The sequence below is a fragment of the Typopeltis vanoorti genome, chromosome 24 (assembly GCF_054136105.1).
Source record: "Typopeltis vanoorti isolate ZY-2024b chromosome 24, IOZ_Tvanoo_1.0, whole genome shotgun sequence".
In the NCBI taxonomy this organism is placed as follows: Eukaryota; Metazoa; Arthropoda; class Arachnida; order Uropygi; family Thelyphonidae; genus Typopeltis; species Typopeltis vanoorti.
Window position 1 is genome coordinate 31,918,133 of NC_143572.1, and position 13,047 is coordinate 31,931,179.

Genomic DNA, 13,047 nt, shown 5'->3' on the forward strand with positions numbered 1-13,047 from the left:
ACATATCTAACAGCAACTCTGCTAGTGGTTTGGAGAAACCTCATTGAAAGATGCTGGTATTGTTTGATTTTATCAGTAGCTTTCTTGCTTGCATTCTCCAGTTTATGTTTTTTCTGTTTTGGGAAAAGAACTGTCGCCAAGGGGGGAAAACAAAATGCCACCTCCGAAAGCCTAACTCAACTTTATCCGAAAACCCTTATAAAAGAACTTTGTATCCTACAGAATCGAAACTGAGAATCTACCATACGAAAGTTGCCTCTGTGTTCCTTTCGACAAAGCTAATGAAGGCGCTTTCATAACGACCGTGAAAAAACTATCAACGGAATTTTTAGATTCCACGACATAATAAGAAGACAGTTTTCGAAATGATGTGAATCCTTTTTCTAACGTGCCAGGAACTGTGATTTTAGTACAATAAAGAGCGATGGCGCTTGAACCAATTAACTTGCCACTAACAGACAGTTTTTCAAACAAGATTTGTGTGATAAAGATTTAATTATCTGAATTTCAGGTTTTCACTTCACCGACATAAAAGACGTCTCCGGTATATTTCTATAAATGGATTACACTTTTTTTTTCAGTTCCATCTAAATTATTTCGATAATGTAATACTCAAGATTTGTTAAATGATAAGATCATAACACGCATTATTTACATAAAGTTTAGAGACCACCTAAAATAATATCATACTTTATACGATCGGCAGTAAAAACAATTCATATTTTGAGACAAATAAGTGAAGTTGACTTTTTCACATTACACTTAGAGCACTTTTAGAATGGAAAAACTGTTACAATTGTTTAATATTCCAAAATATGAAATAGTACTAAATAAACAAACTCATATTATTGCTTTAAGTGGTGATTTCAAAATACTCGAGTGTGGAAACCATTGTGACATGTGATTGTTCAAGTTAATGAAATAAAAATAAATTTATTTGGAAATTTTAAAAGGAAACCTTTAACATTATTTGGTGTATGTACTAAGCAAGCTTTTCTTTTTAAAAAAACACGAAGTTTGGGCAGATCTGAAAAACTTTGTGACAAATAGCGCTTGAATAGGCAATATTAGGATGGGTTTTAATTCTGGAGTGAGAATTTTAAGCACAGCTGGTGGGAGGATAACATTTGGTCCAGGAGACTTGATGGTGATGATTTTTGTTTCTGAAAAAAAGATCAAAGGAGGAGTACAGAAGCTGTCTGTTCTTGATATTGTGGAGGGTAATTTTTCTTAGTTGCCTATACGAGAGTTGGAGGAAAAGGCCAATGTCAAGAAGATATATTTGGATGAGACAACCTGATATTTCTATGGCATTACCATACTGCCATCTGGACTGGCACCGTGATGCCTTCAGTTTTAGTAAATTAAACTGATTATTAAATTCACTTAAACTGTCAACCAAGCAAACTTCAGGAATAAAAAGGGTGCATACACTGTACGTCAAACCATTGTTTGACATTCAAATATATAATAGAGATACAACGCTGCACTAGAAATCATAAGAAATAAACTGCGTAAATGACATATAAAAACTGTAAATATTTTTAATCAAGGGATTAGGAATCAAAGTTAGGTGACTTAGTCGAAAAAATGGTATTGAGGACACCAGATACAGATATACTGTAAGGAAGATCGTTGTTTATGTTATTAACTACATCAATAGAGAACCTTTTATTTCTATTTAAAATATAGAAATATATTATATTTATAAGCAAAGCTCTGTTATATAAATTAATATTAATATTAAAATATTCTTTTAGAATACAACTTAAGTATAGCAAATAAATAACACTGGATTTTTTCTGTAATGAAATATAAGTCCAGATTTTTGATTTAGGATTAAATAAAGTGTTTAACCCTAAATCAACAGTATTTCAGAATGACCTCATTTGATAATTTTGACTTAACTTTGAACTTATGAAAAGACTGCCTTAGATTTGGGAAAAGGGGCATTTGGAAATTAAAGAATAGTTTAAACTTAAATAAACATGGTGTAGAAGCCTATAACTTCTTGTTATTCCTTTATTTGTATCCTACATTCGGTTTTATTAAGAAAGACACAAAAATATGGGAAATAAATACAATAGAAACAGATTTACTTCAATAACGTGTGTGCAATACTTTTTCTTACATGCTCTATAAATTCTTGGCCTTTCTCCTGGATTGTGGTTGATGATCCCGGGGGGGGGGGGGGTAGTTCCAACCCGCATCTGAAATACGCTTCTACTATGCCCATGTAAAAATTTACGTGGGCATAGTAGAAGTGTAATAGTAGCGTATGACCTTCCTTTGTGGAAGGCCATGCGTTACTTTGTCATCTGAACTACGTTTTTGGTATATTTGTTTTTTTTTAATCTGAGTAAAAAGTATATGGCTTAACTCATTTCATAGCTAAGTAATAGTGAACGAAAATGGATATAAGCAGAGATATGAGAAACGATACGCCTGAAATTCCATACTATTATTATTGTTATTTGAAACGTCTAGGGAGTCCAAAGACTCATCGAGGGAGGGCACCGGCTTTACAACTCTGTCTCCACCGCTCAATCCACCACCTGACCGCAACTACACCAACGCCATCTACCGCCGACCACCACCACTAGTTTTTTCTCTTTTTTTTTTGTTTGTTTTTAACAGACAATCACAAACATCCATGCCAACAACGGGATTCTAACCCGCAGCCTTTTGGCTGCAGAGCGGATACAGTAACCACTTTGTCAGCCAGGCCGGTTGGCCGAGTGGTATATGTATCAAAGGAATTCGAAAAATTAACTTCCTTCATCTGAGTTGGCGTCAGATTATCTGACTATTAATAAAATAGGATATATTCTATAATAATGAAAACAGATTTCTAAAGATAAAGAAATTTCTTTCAAAAAAAACATAGTACTGTACTGTTATAATATATTCATTAGCAGACCGAATAAATGATCAAGTCTGATTGAAAGAGATAAATATGTATTTCAAATTATCTTGAAATACATATATAAATGCTGATATATATATATGCCATATATATTAGCATACATGAAATTAAAATATATACACACACTTGGGTAAATTCTAAAAAGCCAAAGACTTACCTGACTACAGCAAGTATTCCCAATATCACCACCACTGAAAACATTCCGCTTGTAACCACGATAACAGTTTCAACTCGAGATAAATTCGACGCTTTACAGCAAAATATAAAAATAAAAAATATATAAAAAAATTCTTTATTTTTTACTATACATTACATTCTTTCTTATTATAAACTTTCTTTATACTCTCTTAAATTATATTATACGCAAATAAATACGCAAATTTAATAAAAAAAGACTTTTATCGAATGCCATAAAATTATTTTCGAAATTTTGAATTCCCAAAAATTTTTAAAAATATATCCATTATTAAACAGATTTAATATTCTACATTTTCACCCCCTAATGAAGTGAATGAAACACTGGGAAAATACCACCAAGGTTACCCTCAAAGAATTCTTGAATTCTTGAGATTCATTGTAAAGACAGGTTACCTAACATCGGTATTTTGGCAGAAGCTAGCTGCAGCTATCACTGGAGCATATCCACATTCACTTACTGGGTAGATCGACTCACTTATATGATAGATATTCGTCTCCCAAAATAGATCTTCTCGAAAATGAATGGTGTTCCAAGAAAGCTGAGGAAAAAAAGAAGTCTTCAAGGATAAAATCTTTAGGCAAAGATAACAACGACATTATCAACTGGTAAGCTGTGCTATAGATCTGTACGACTTGACACAGAGACTGAAGAGAGAGAAGAATAAGAAACAGAACGTTAGATCGCATGAAGAAATGCTTTTCGATCATCAACTGCTTCTCGCAAACACGTATCACCTTTGTGGAAGGTCATTAGGTTCACGTGTTGGCTTGATCAACCATATCCGGACCCACTTGTTAGAATCAATTTGTTGGAAAACAATGATATCGTTCGCCAGGGCTGTCAATATCGATAATATATATATATATATTTTTTTAAAATCATTTGAGACTGTTATGAGGTAACGTTTCCATGGCAACAACATAACGGGGTTTTGCTTACATGGCAAAGTAGTCGGTGTATGATTCATCACTCCAGAAGTATTCGCAGTAAGATGGATGCTATTACTTTCGAACTCTCTGTTAAAGTACAATATCTTTTATGAATATACGCTTTAGAATGGTTAAAAAAAACAAAAGAAAAAGAAGAGATATTTTATTGCACGTGCGAAAGTTAAGGTGCATATTTAAGACAGCATTGTGATGTATAGTTCTTTATCATGTGTATAACAAGATGTAGGATATTCCTACCTGTGATGTAATGGAAGAGGATTCCACTTTGAGAATACATAGTCGAACTACTGACCAAAAGGTTTGAATAAATAAATGTATTGAAATCCTGAGCTTCCATAGTTCAGTCGATTTTGACAAAGTTCTTTAAATGGAAAGAACGAAGAGCCTTCATCAGAAATGTTCAACTGAAGATGAGTAAGGCGGTCTCATAGTGAGGTAGAAGGTTTTTTCCTACTGGACCAGGCCAACTGAACAGAGAACACATGCAATTTTAGACACAATAATATATATTTAGGCAAAATACTAACCATTTTTCATAAAATTAAGAAAGCCAGTCATGGGTCTTAAAGGCGTGTAAGTGCAGTGGATTAATGTTATCATCATTATTATTAAAATCCCGCATACACACACACACACACACACACACACACACACACACACACACACACACACACACACACACACACACACACACACACACACACACACACAGTTACTTTCAGTTTCTGGCTAATGCCTTATCCATATATATTTTCATATACCCGGTATACTAATATGACTTCCATTATTTCTCTTTTATCCTCTAAGCCTGTTAAAACCTTAGCTATTGCTGGTCTATATTATTCACAGTCCAACCAACTTTAAACTTATCTAACTCTCTCGTTGCGTTTCTCTTTCATTGCATTTAATTCTGTCTTCTGATACAATCTTCCTAAGTTTGGAAATAGAGCCGCCGTAGCTCACTATGTTTCGATGGATTAATGTGATTTGAAATACCAGGGCTAAAATTCCGTCTATCACGTGAGGAACCCTTTATAAAAGCTGGACTGATAAGGAGGTAGTGGAATATTTTTCTTCCTGGACATTATTGGGTTTTTCATTCTGCAACTAGACAAACCAGTAGGAGTACATACGCAGTGCGTACATATTTAGACATATGACTAGCAGCTACCTTATCCTAAAATTATGATTACGAAAAGGAGTCTGTGTAGGCAGTGAGCCGCGAATTATTATTATTATTATTATTATTATTATTATTATTATTATTATTATTATTATTATTATTATTATTATTATTATTATTATTGCAAAGTAGATCTTTTCTTGTGAATTAAATTTTAAAGTATATCAGTGAATTCCGTTCTTCAAGACGAACATATTGATGTAAAAACTGTAAGTATCTGTTAAGTAATAAGTAAAATATAAGTATTCAAAGTTCGAAGTATACGTTGGTCAACTACGTGAAGAAGAGAACAAAGGAGGACGCCATATTAGAAAATACAGCAAGATCGTCAAACAAGAAATATGAAGTGCTACAAATGCCAAGAAGACCTAACGGGGGAAGAAAACCACGTAACATATAGGAACTGCCAAAGAAACATGCATTTTTTATGTTCAGGATTGTCCGAGACTACTTGGCAGCGAAAATCAAACAAGAATCGTGACGAGTGGAAGTGTCCCCATTGCAGAGATAACAAAGGAACCTCGCCTTCGACCGCAGGCGGAAAACAGCCAACGCAGAAAACAACCGCAGGCAGTAAACAGCTATCAACAACAGAGGGAATTAAAAACAAAGAAAAAAACAACGGAAACCCAGGTGAGCCATCTTTAAATGCATTACTTGAAAATAGATTACAAAACCTAAAAGACTGTTTAATCGATTTTGTTGGAGAACTATTTAAAAAACATACCGCACAAATTACAGAAAAATTTAACCAATACGAGGCATTTATTAAATTTAATAATAACTCGATGGAAGATATGTTCCAGACCGTTAGAGAAATTAAAAACTGCGTCAAAGAGCTAACTGAAAGACAGCATAATTTAATTAAAGAGACAACGGACCTACGGCAAGAACTAAACTCTCTAAAGCAACAGTACGAGCTCTCAAAACAACAGCAGCACAAAAATGACCTCCTCATAAATGGTCTCCCAGAAATAGCTATGGAACCTCTAAGAGACACTGTAATACAACTAAGCCAAAAAATCGGCTCCCCCATTGAACCAAGAGACATCTAGTCAGTGCATCGGTTACCACAAAAAAGAAAAGAGAAAATAATACCCGTCCTTCTCCCGTCGTAGTGCGACTCACCAACAGCCTAACAAAAACTACACTTATAAAAGCTAGCAGGATTAAAAATCCAGTAGTAAAGGATCTGAAAGGAGACCACGACAACACCCCAATATACTTGTCTGAATACCTTACTCCACACTATCAGAAAATATTCTGCCAAGCAAGGAAAGTAAAAACAGAAAACAATTACCAGTTTATATGGATAAGAGACAGCAAAATATTCCTTAGAAAGACACAAGACTTAAAACCAATCGAAATAAAATCCGTAGATGACCTCAACAGGCTGTCACATTGAAAGGAATATTGACAACTCGTAAAGAAGGACCAGCACCCCAACCAACATGAATGCACACCATCAAGCAGACGTAATCACCCCGGAACATGATAATTGCCACATTCTGAAATCAATATCAGAATGGAAACAACTGACAATCCCCAAAAAAGGACTATCTATTCTCCACATCAACATCAGAAGCATTCAAAAATACTGGCTGACCCTGCAAGCGTATCTGAAGGAAGATACAGACGAAATAGACATTTTAATACTGACTGAAGTATCTACGACAAACGAAGAGGCTTCCTCCTACCAAATGCCACACTTACAACAACACAAACACTGCAGACAAACAAAACGAGGCGGTGGCATAATATTATTTACCAAACATAAACTAGAAGTAACAGAAATAAACTATAAATTAGAATACGCAGAAAACATATGCATCGAAATTAAAAACATCAAACAAGAAAACTCCCTGATATTAAACGCAATATACAGACCACCCAACTTAAGCACCACAAAATTCCTAGAAGAACTAAACAGATGGCTTTCAGCCACGAAAGTAGGCACCTCAAAATACTTGATAATAATAGGAGACATTAACATAAACATTAGGAACATAAATAACAACACAGAACAATACCTAGACCTATTATCGGCATATAACATAACCCCATCCATACAGTCGTATACACGAGAAGAGATAGTCGGAAACACAACAACCTCAACCTGCATTGATCATATAAATATAAGGGCCCCTCCAAACAGCCACACAGCAGCCGTCATAACATGCAAACTAGCAGACCATTATTTCACAGGATTGCAGTTACACACTGAACCAGAACCCATAAAAATAACTGAGACTACAAAACAATATCATAGCATTGTAAACGAAGCAATAGTGAACGATGAAATCAGAAAAACAGACTGGATGCAGATAGCATCTTTAGACTCTGCTGAAGCTGTATATAATAATCTTAAACTTGCATTTAACAAAATATACAACAAAGCATTAACAAAAATAAAAATACGCCCCCAAACGAAACAAAATCCATGGATAACAGACAACATACTAACAGACATACAAAGAAAAGATGCCCTATGGAAACAACTTAAGAAGTCACCGAACAATATCGTTTTAAAAGCTGAATACAAAAGAAAACGGAATCTCCTAACAACCCAGATTCGAACGGCAAAAAGAAACTATTACAGCAACAAATTAACAACAGCACAGAATGACATAAAGGAAACCTGGCACCTGATTAATGAAATGCTGGACAATATACACAGAACCACTGCCACAGAAACAATAAAACACAGCTTTGCCTGCGACCCCAAATCCCTCAAACAGTTGGCAAACAACTTTAATCAGCACTTCGTGAACTCTGTCCAAAAGCTACAAGAAACAACCTTTGCTTACACATACGAACATTCTCCACTAGGTCCACGAGCAACCCAGTCGATGTGGTTCCCCACAGTAACAAAAGAAGAACTATCACTGGCAATTCAACAAATTAATCCTAACAAAGGACCGGGGATAGACGGAATCAGACCAAAAGACATCAAGAAACACTCAACCGACCTACTTCCAGTTATACAAAAACTGTTAAATAAAATCTTCGAAACGGGACACATACCTGAAACACTGAAGACTGCATTAATCACACCCATACACAAACAGGGAAAAAGAAACATAATAAGTAATTACAGACCTATCGCCACACTGCCTGTAATCAACCAAATCATGGAGCGCATTGTACATCAGAAACTCTCCACATACGTTGAAAAATTTCAAATCATACCCAAAACACAATATGGCTTTCAAAAAAATAAAGGAACAGCAACACTCCTGGAAGATTTCACAGATCTAATAAACGCTGCATTGGATAAAAACAGAATAACATTAGTGGTATTCATTGACCTAACAAAAGCATTTGACACACTAACACATAAAACCTTGTTAACGAAACTTACCCATATCGGAATTGGAGGTCGTCTACTCCAGTGGTTTAAAGCATACACGAAAAACAGAAAGCACATCACACGTATAGGATCAGCACAAAGCAAAGAGGTACATGTAACCTGTGGAGTACCGCAAGTAGCTGTCCTATCTCCCATTCTATTTAACATATACACACACGACATAAGCCAACTCCCCCTAAAAAGTAAAATCTTCCAGTATGCAGACGACACTGCCATAGTATCCATTCACAACACTGCAAAAATCGCTTACAAAAATATGCAACACGACATCAATCAAATCACTAACTGGTTAACCGAAAACGGCATATACTGTATATAAACCCTGGAAAAACAAAGCTAATGATATTCAAAAACCCCAAAACCCTGCCCATACAAACTAAATATCTCACTATCAAACATTCATCCTCCTATACACAAAGTGCAGAACCTAAAATCACAACCATCACACAGGTGAAAACAACACGCTATCTTGGACTTCACTTCGATGCAGATCAAAGTTGGAATAGCCATACAAACTACCTACATACCAAGCTTAGGATAATAGCAAGCAAACTATACAGATTAAAAGACATTGCCCCAACCTACATAAAAATACTAATCTATAAAGCATTATGTGAAAACATTTTAAGATATGCAATCACATCATACGCATTCTTCGCAGACTACAGACTTAACAGGCTACAATGGTTGCAAGATAAAATGATAAAACTGATATTCTGGGAACAACCCACTCTTATGCAGGAAGCATGGACAAAACACAAAATATTTAAGGTGAAACAATTACGCCACTGCACAGTCATGTTAAAACACTACTGCAGCCCAACATATAGAGTAACCAGAACAACATATCAAATAACAAGACCACAGTCAACAAACTACATAACATATAAGTACAACAATCACAACGGCAAAGCCACCCGAAATCATGTCAGGTATGTTCTTACGTACCTGACATGATAAACAAACTGCCGTTCGACAACAGAAACCTAAGAACATACAGAGAGCTGAAACAGGCACTATATAAATATTATAGCGAGAATGAAAATTAGAGCAATTCCTGTTTCTCTCTCCCACACCACACATTCACACACACACAAACCTACGACAACCCCCCCCCTCTCAAAAAACTATCACTACAAGAACACAAAGAAACAAACACACCATGTCTAAATCCAACCCTATTTGCACAAAAAAAAAAAAAGTTAAACTGTAATAGCAGTCGAACTTTCAAGCACGTACCAACAAACAGTAAAATCAACACCTGGCTTGTGACCACTATAGGAACACAACCATGAAACCACCACCCTCTGTCATCTACTATCTTCCTCAGATAAGCTCTGCTAAGCTTCGAGGAAGAAAATTACTAACTTGCAAGTATCTGTTACACACACTTGTAATGCGTTATAAATATTATATACATATAATTACTACAGCAACTATGTATGCAATTCATCTGAGACATAAAAAAAAAAAAAATTGTATAATCCTTATTGTAAATACTGTAAATATTATTATTGTATGTAACTTATACTGAGACATAATAAAATGTAAAAAAAAAAATAAAAAAAAAAATTATTATTATTATTATTGAATTGTGTGTGTATGTTGCATTACTGCATTGTATCGTGAATTGTGTGCACATTGGTGCCAATCCATATTTAGCTAGTTTAAAAAAATGTATATTCATATTTATAAAATCTACTCTGCATTTTGTATATCAAATTTTCGTACTGTACAGAAAAGATAATATGTTTTTCATTGTGTGTGTGCAGATACTCTGTGTGATAGTAAACCTTATCATTTTCATTGTAAAAATAAATAAGTCGTTTATAAAAAAAAAAAATTAAAAAAAAAAAAAATTATTATTATTATTATTATTATTATTATATTTTTTAAAAAAAAACAATAAGTGTAAACCTTATTGTAAATATTGTAAATATTATTATTGTATGTAATTTATACTGACATAATAAAATGTTTAAAAAAAATTATTATTATTATTATTATTATTATTATTATTATAATGGTCAGACAACATTTCCACCAATACCAACTTCACTATCATACACACAAACATAAGAAGTATTAAAAAACACTGGCTTACATTGATAACACTGCTCAACTGCACACCATGATAAACACAGATGCGCTAATACTGACCGAGGTTGCAATAAACGACACAGAAATTTACGCGTACAACATAAATAATTACCAAACCTACAACTTATGTAGACCAAACAAAAGAGGAGGAGGCATTGTGGCATTTATCAAAGAAAAATACAATCTGACTGAAAAACTAACTCACTTCGAACATGCGGAAACACTAATTTTGGAAATTACAAATAGCCACAATAGCATCAAATATACAATAAACCAATATACAGATCCCCAGATAATAATCCACTCAGTTTTCTTCACGAGTTAGAAACATGGCTAAGCGGCATCGAACCCCGTACAACACACAGGCTCATCCTAATGGGAGACATTAACATAAATACGCTGGACCACGCTTCTTCAACCACTAACACATATCTAGATATATTAAGTCAGTACAGCATAGACCCTACCATTAACTCCCCAACAAGAGAAGAAATACTCAATAACTCACTAACAAAATCATGCGTTGATCATATCGACATACGGGCTCCCATCCATACATATACATCATCAGTAATTAACGTCAAACTTGCCGATCACTACTTTGTCTCAACTTCGTTTCATTACGTTTCCTACCCACCCCCCTCCTACCACCACAAAAGTCGACAAAACTCGATATCCAAGTAAAAAATACAGACTGGAATTCCCTACTTAAGATAAATGATCCTGTAACATTATAAGAGAATTTTCAACTAAAGTTCACAGAAATATACAAAAAAAAGCAACAAAACCTACACAAACGAGACGACAAACAGACAACAATTCATGGATAAATGACGACATACTAAATACTATTATTGTAAAAGAAAATCTATGGAAAAAAACTTAAAAAGTCACCCAGTAACACACATTTACAAACCTTATACAAAAACACAAGAAATCAACTAACAACAAAAATTCGTAGGGCAAAAAGACGCTACTACTTCCAAAAATTTATGGAATATAATGACAACATTAAGCAAACATGGCCTACACTCAACGAATTAGTAACTCGAAAAAAGAAAACTTCAGCACAAGATTTTATTGTAAAAAGCTTCGGTCAGGACACAAACCAAGAGGAACTAGTAAACTCATTCAACCATGCTTTCACAAACAACATCACACAACTCAAAAAAGACAAACTACCAACAATCAACAAAAAACTACCGACACAAAGTCAACAACAAACGATGTATTTTCCATCCGTAACAACACAGGAACTGAAAGAAGCAATCCTACAACTAAAACCAAAGACCACTCCAAGAATAGACAAAATAAGACTCTCACAGACTTTATAACACACACTGAACAAATAAATCCAATACTTTTGAAACTCGTGAACATAATATTCGACACAGGCATTATTCCACGAAAACTAAAAACTGCAGTAATTACGCCAATATACAAACACGGCAAAAGAAACGATACTCAGAACTACATACCAATAGCTACACTACCAGTCATCTCAAAAATTCTAGAAAAATTAACACACACCAGACTACAGAACTATTTACAGAAGTACAACATCATCTCACAAAACCAATACGGTTTTCAGAAAACAAAAAGCACCATTACTTTATTAATTAGAAGACATTGCCGACACAATAAACAAAGCTCTCGACAAAAACAAGTACGCTGTACTTATACTGCTGGACCTTACCAAAGCATTTGATACACTTGAACATGACATACTACTCACCAAACTATACTCAATAGGTATAAGAAGAACACTGCATACATGGTTCAAGAACTACCTCTCAAACAGAACACAAGTAACAAAAATAGGTACATGTCACAGTCGGAGTATACAAGTAAAACACGGTGTACCTCAAGGTGCCATATTATCACCAACTCTATTCAACATATACATTCACGATGTTCATAACATATCCATAAGAAGTCAAATATTTCAATACGCAGATGACACTGCACTACTAGCAATTCACACAGACATTAACACAGCTCTCTGCAAAGCACAAGACTTAAATGAAATCACAACATACTTCCACCAAAACGCAATTCTAATCAACGGCACCAAAACACAGATGTTGATAATACACAACCCAAGAATCATACGCCCCGCATCACTATCGATACATTGTCACACATACCGCTGCATTAACAACAAAAATACATGCCAATGTTTCGAAATCAAACCTGTAATACACGCAAAATACCTCGGCTTCTATATACATTCCCACCTTAAATGGACAAAACATATAGACAAAACACACCAAACTCCGGATCATCGCAGCAAAACTCTTCCAAGTTAAAGACATTATC